The sequence below is a fragment of the Terrapene carolina genome, unplaced genomic scaffold (genome assembly GCF_002925995.2).
Source record: "Terrapene carolina triunguis isolate 2854851 unplaced genomic scaffold, T_m_triunguis-2.0 Scaffold58, whole genome shotgun sequence".
NCBI classification, from domain to species: Eukaryota; Metazoa; Chordata; order Testudines; family Emydidae; genus Terrapene; species Terrapene triunguis.
Genome location: NW_020664409.1, coordinates 75,730,782 through 75,737,693, shown reverse-complemented (window position 1 = coordinate 75,737,693; position 6,912 = coordinate 75,730,782). Strand labels below are relative to the sequence as shown.

The following is a 6,912-nucleotide window of genomic DNA, read 5'->3' as shown; positions in this document are numbered from 1 at the left end:
CCCGACTGAGTCCTGCCTGCTCGGGGCCAGGCTGAACTCTCACTCACCCTGGCCCCACGCTCCCCCTGCGTCTCCGGGGCCTCCCTCCAGAGCTTGTGGAGGAAGGAGGAATGGTGAGCCTGGGAAAGAGGCGGGGATTTGGGGAGGGAGCCAATGGGGGGAGGTGGGGGCGGAGTCGGGCAGGGGGGCGCAAGCACTTCCGGGCTCCAGAGCATTTCTTTGTTTGTCCAGTGTCCCGACCGCACATTGGTCGGGACGCGGGACAAACAAGGAAATATCGGGACAGTCCCGATAAAATCAGGACGTCTGGTCACCCTACTCACAGACCCTACCCTCCTAGAGCCCAGGGATCCAGAGGGAGAAACAGACTGATGCTGGGTCCTGGGCTTACATGGAGTTTCCTGTGCGCAGCTGCCACCTCCTTCCTTCGGGGGTGTGCTGGGAATTGTAGCTGCTGGAAACCCTCCAGTTCCCTCCCCCTCCCCGGCCTTGTCTTCATTTGCAACCTGGGCTCTGCCGGGTCCAGCAGCCCCTCGTGGTGGCCAAAGCTCTGCAGCCCATTTCTGGTGGGAATGGGGAGGGGGGGAGAAATTCTGCAAAATTCTGCATTGCACAGTGGCGCAGATTTCTCCCAGGAGTAATATAAGAACCTACATTGACGGACAGAGTAGTAGTCTCTTGAACCAAGGGTGGCAAAATTGTATGACAGAATAATGAGGCAGCCATTGTTAGGGGAGAGGACAAGAGGCAAAATTACAAAAGAGGACAAGGTCCAGAGTCAATGGAGGGCTTCTCACCCTTTTTCTCACATCTTCTTCATGAAGTAGGGAAGCAAGATTCCCTTGATCCGAGGCAGCCAGAACACCACTAGGAGTGCTTAGGGGAACTCATGCCAGAGTGATCATCGCTACACTCTTTGAGTGAATGCAGCAAAAACTCCCCTCTTATGTGGGCTATATGGAGTTTCTTCTACAGCTCCGTTCACCTGAATGCCCAGCTGTGACAGCTCAGAGGAAAGGGGGTTGGAGAGTAGGGCTCCACATTTTCCCTAACCAGCCCATTCTCTTTGCGTAGGCTAGAGGTCCTTTTGTTTCAGGTTCACAAAAATTAAGACTATGGCTGCCCTAGGTGTGGACATGCAAAGGGAAAAAGTTGCATACACCTCCTTAACCCTAACTAGAACCTGGGCCTAAATCTGTAAACATAAGTGTTAAATTCTGCTCACATTTGTGTGTGTATGCAACCTCATTGATGTAAAAGGAAGGTGGTTTGGCCTAGAGACAATATTTACAGCAGGATTTTTCCTTCCAATGTGAAATACGTATTGCCGTATGTCTAGGATTTATAATCTATAATGACAACTGGATTATCATAAGTGTCTTGAATACATAAGATGTAATGTAACACATCAACCTAAACATTTTTACTTCCTCCTGTTCTGTAGCTCATATTCATTTTTACATCTTTTTTTAAAGAATACATATACTTATAGTAGATTTCTTTGTGACTGTTTCCTAAGCCTGTTAATATTAGGTAGTGGGCAATGTAATGTTAGTAATTCTTTAACAAGCTGAAGCAATATTAATGTTTGTAGTATGCTGTTGTGTAGACATGAAGTATCCAAGGAACTAACTAAAGCACAGGAGCTTCTGCAAACACAATTGTTTTACAGAGAAAGAGGGGGGAAAAGCACTTCATTTTATCCCAAAATGTAAGTCAGGAAATGAAAGCAATGAAAGAGAAAGGGAAAAAGGTGGGGAGAGCCAGGAGGTGTCAAACAGGAAGCATGAGCAACTGAAGAGGCAGTTTAGGCCGTAGACCCAGCAGGGGAGGCCGAACTCACCTAACTTAAACAAATAAAAATGAAGATAAGGGGTGCAGAGAGAAGGGGAGGAGAGAAAGGACAACTGAGGAGAAGGATAAGTTGTTTGGAGTTAAAAATTGATAATGAACAATTAGTGCCTTATGGAAAAACTTAAATCATTCCATTTAGTAAAATGCCATCTGACAGTAAAATACATGGTCTGAAGTTTTCATAGCCATTATTTCTAAAGGCATTTACATGGAAACAGATCTTTGCTTCCTTAGACTCCTATCCTGCTAGTATCTGATGATGGAGTAGATGCTTGTGGGGCAACTGACAGGACTGGGGCCAAAGAGTTCACTGGCTCCAACTGATGCTTCCTTACTTGAGGTCACAATCCGCTGGTTGTGACATTAATTACATTCACAGCAAAAAAGAAATACAGGATTAGGACTTCAAATGGGCAATAAGCAGCATGAACAGAATTCTTAGGAAGCAAAGACTGGTAGTTTATGTGTACCTTTGTCCCAATAATAAAGTAATTATATATAGAATATTATATAAGTGGAAGGGCTAGTCCATAAACAACTTTTTAAAGTTTTCCATAAGGTGTCAGCAATTTTTTAAGCTTCTTAGGCCAGAACTACAGGACCTAACTTGTTTCACTCTTCCTGGAGCTCAGTAGCTAATTGTAATTTTGAACTTTTTAAGGCAGTGAGCCTGTTGCAACTTTAGACTTCCTACATTTTGATCCCCTATCAAAGTATTGTCCCAAACTCCCAGGACTCACTAGTCTTTCAAATAAGTCTATGGAAGTAGAGCGATCTTTTCCTCAAGCCACAACTCCTTTTCCTGTTCTGTACAGAAAGAACAGGATTGCATAGGCTGGACAGCAAATTGTTTGAGAGAAAGTGCAGGCCAGATCCTCAATTGGAGTAAATTGGGTGTAGCTCCACTGAAATTAATTGGGTGATGCTGATTTATATCATCTGAGGATCTGGCTCCATGAAATCCAACTTTTTTAGGTTGCCTGGGACAGCATGTTCTGTCAACCATGCTTCTTCATTGTCAAGGAAGGAATCTGAAGAGCTTTTCACTAAGTCTAACTACAATTTTTAGAAACCTGTAGATATACACATTTCCTGATAGAATTTGGCACTAGGAAAATGTAGATATATTTTTTTGGTTAGAGAGCTTTTAACAACACTTTAAACTTGGCATTTATGTAGTACTCAATAAGAAAAGCCTCCAATACTGTATGCTACTTTCCTTGCCAATTTAAACCTAGCTGCATTTAGTGTGCATATATCCAAATATTCACAAATAGGTATTTAGCTTCATGATTTTCCCTGTATTCTGGCCATTTCCTCTTTTTTTTTTAAATCTTTGTAATCATTGGATGGATGACAGACAAGAAATGTGAATGCTAATTCAGCAAATACGTACATTAGTAGGGTTCCAGACTCTAATGTTCTGAAACAATGAGATATATTTGTTTGCCTGACAATAAAGGGATAGCATAGTACATGACCCGATGAAAATTGGATGAACATGTTTGCATTTGCTTTAAATGTGATCATTATCAGAAAACACAGCCTGTCACTTTTAATACTCTTAACAAGTGCAAAAGGGAAAGTAATGAATGCAGGTGCCCACATGGAGTTCTTATGTAACTGTTTATTAATTCTGGAGGGGAAATATTCAAAAACATTAACCTCATTCTTCTTGCGTATTTTTCCTTTATCAAAATAAGTCCAACACCTTTTACAAAATGCTCAAAAAATTAGGCTGTCACACTGATAAAATAAAGATCATGGACCATATTTTTAAAAGAGCAGTTTCCATTTCTGAATGCATAATCCTAGCATTTGGGGCTAATTATAACTTCAGGCATAGCCCTCAGCAAGGAGTATTGTATAAATAAACGGAACAACCCCAGAAGTAGCCCTAGGAGATATTATGAGTGGCATTTGGATGTTGGTGTTAAATCCCAGCAGTGGTTCCAAAACTGGTTTTCCAAGTCCCATTTGCAAGTTCCTCCCTCAGCTCAGGGTAACTTGTGCACCACACAGTCTGCCAATCTACTTCCAGGTGAAAGCCAGGGTGATAGTTACTATCTCCAATGCCTTGAATAGCCTGGCCCAATTTGCCTGCGTGATCACCTCTTCCTCACTGACCCATTGCTATTTGTCCAGTTTTCATGAGAACCCAGTTCACACAGAAATTTACGGAATGGTACATCTCTGATAACATATAGTACATATATATCAAGTATTTGACACTACAGGTTTAGAGTGTTCAGTGTAATTTTTTTCTTCTTTCTTCACTAGAGGGAGTTCTTTTCCATTTTTATTATTTTCTCAGTTGTATGCTACCTGTGACAGCACATATAACCACTATTTCCATTGTACATGCTTCTCATTACTGTTGTGGAATTACGTCATTATTAGGGCTCCATGGCTATCACTGAAGTTGTGGAAGTCACAGATTCCATGACTTTCTGCGATCTCCATGACTTCTGCAGCAGCCAGTGTGGCTGACCCCAAGGCCACCCAAGCAGCTTGTTCCAGGGCCAGCTGCTCAAGTGGCCCCGGAGATACCCACAACAGCTACTGCTTGGGCGAGCCCCCGGTAGCGGTCCCCGGGTGGCTGGCCAGAGCAGCTGCAGTCCACTGGCCCAGGGCACCCACCCCAGCAGCTCCCCCGGCAAGATTTAGTCATAGGTATTTTTAGTGTAAGTCATGGACAGATCATCGGCCATTAATTTTTGTTTATTGCCCATGTTTATTGCTTCTATTTGTCATCAAAATCCAGTTTCAGCTTTTGAGACAATTTTCAACCCTTTCTCAATTTAAAATACTAATTTTCAAACTTACTTTAAATTTCAATCTGCTTCAGCACACAACTAAACCCAGTTCATTTGATCCCACAAATCACATTCTTTCATCCTTTCTCTGTGTCAGAACTTTCAGTGCATTACTACTGCTCTTAAATTGCACCTTTGCCTTTTTATGTTAAAAGCATTTAGAACATCATTTTGTCTTGCTATCAGTATGAGTCACCATACTTGGCTAAAATTCTCATTGTCTCTCTTTTTACATGGTTCTTGGTGATGTTATATGAAAATGGAATATAAAGATACAATAGGAATTTGTTCCTATTGTAACAACTGAACATACCCTATTTTGTTTAAAAAGAAAAAAAAAAAAAGCGTTTTGGTTCCTACAGAGCAGGGGTCTCAAAGTCCCGGCCTGCGGGCCATCTGCGGCCCGAGAACCTCCCCACTGCGGCCTATGGAGGAGAGACAAATGCAGACACGTGGCCGGCAATGTCTGCTTGCAGGCACTGTCCCCCGCAGCTCCCGTTGGCTGGGGGAGAGGGAAAGAGATATCATCACTAGTCGCCAGGCAGAGTCAGCCATGGAAGCAGCATCATTAGTTGCCGGGCAGAGTCAGCCATGGAGGCAGCAGCACTTTTTTTCCCCACAATGAATATAAGCAAGTCAAAATACCGAACACAACTATCTGATGCACACCTTGCTGCAATCCTGAAGGTTTCAATTGCTTAGTCACTGAGGCCAAACATCAACAAACTGACAGAACTGAAGCGTTGTCAGGTGTCTGGCAAACACTAAAAACTCTCTGGCAGGCAAAGAATTGTATAAAGTTGTATGACAGTTTTATTATTTCTAAGAAATTCAAAATAAAAAATACTATATAAACGTTTTCTTTTCTGAACACCATCTTGAGCGATGTCATTGGCCCGCTGGGAGGATTTGACTTTGGTGGGTCAGTGGGGGTATGACGCGGGGTAGAGGTGGGGAAGTGGTCAGGTCCCACTTCCGGGCAGTGACACCCCCCCTATGGTACGCATGGTTGTGGGGCACCTCACCACTACCTGCCCTTAATGTGATGCAGTCTTGTCTGTGCCCACTGTGGACCAGCTTCTTGAAACCAACAGCCTCTGGCAGCACAAGCACTGCCTTCCAGGCCTCACTCTCTCTCTACAGATAGCGGTAGGCATACACCAACCCCCAAGTCCTCAGACCGTTCCCCACAGCGTCCAGCCACTTATCCACTGAACACTCTCAGAAATACCAGGCCTGCTTTTCCCAAAGGAAGAGTACACCACCAGCTTGCAAGATTCAACTCTGGATCATATCTCTGCTTAAAACCACAGCACTTAGATTGTATTTATAGTGAAAACAAGAGTAAGTTTATCAAAGAACAGCAATTCAAGGGATAGTAAGAACATTGAAAACAAAGGCTTACATATAAAACAAAATCATAACTTGCTTTCTAGATACTAAACTTAACAGGTTAGCCTCCGGTCTAAAGAAGTTTCTCGCCCAAAGTTCTCGCCAGTGTTTTCAACCAAACCTGACTACAACTCCCTCTTTCATGAAGCAAACTCACTGTCCTTTTACTTCCTCATTGAAGAGTTCTTGGATGTCTTCTTTATCCCCCACATATAGCAGAGCAAATATTTGATGTGCACTTCAGGGAAGGGAAGGAAAACCCTATCTTGATTTTTCTCTTACTGTTATTTTCTTTCTTTGAAACTTTCAAAATCCTTCATTAACATTCAGTACAGACTAGTAATAGGAGACCCTTTGTGAACTGTACAATACTTATTTGACACATGAACAATCAGCTAGGTAAACATTTGTCTGACAAGAAACCTTCACTGTGTCAGTCCCTAGACACGGACTTTATAATATTGTATACACTTAACTCCTTATACATGTGTTTCACACTAATATGGATAACCAATGTAACACTGGCTTTTATTTGGGACCTCACATGACATTCTTTGGTGAATTATAATGCACATACCAGACTCAGCAGATTGCTGTAACTTCTATGCCCCCCCACTGTACCCCCTGACAGCTGACACCAAGAGATTGCTGGGTCACAGGGAGGTTGAGTTGGGGAGAGCCTATACGGCACAGCTTCCTGCTCCAGCCTGTTAGCTCTTGCTAATGTCATGTGAGACACAGCCACATGCAGGCAGGGCCCTCTCCCCTGGATGTTCCCTTCTCCAATCTGGGCTGTGGCAAGCCAAATAAAGTGATCTGGCAGGTTGGAGGTGGTCCCCACCCCACAGGA

The 6,912-nt window shown here is 43.2% G+C and overlaps 1 protein-coding gene across 1 annotated transcript in view; it reads right to left on the bottom strand.

The window, feature by feature from the left end:
* ERICH5 (glutamate rich 5) overlaps positions 1–6,892 on the bottom strand; it is a 33,029-nt gene extending 26,137 nt beyond the window's left edge. The window contains exon 1 of the mRNA XM_029910469.1: positions 6,640–6,892. The gene's annotated coding sequence lies outside the window, so the exon portion shown is untranslated. The remainder of the gene's footprint in view (positions 1–6,639) is intronic.
* Between the last annotated feature and the right edge of the window lie 20 nt (positions 6,893–6,912).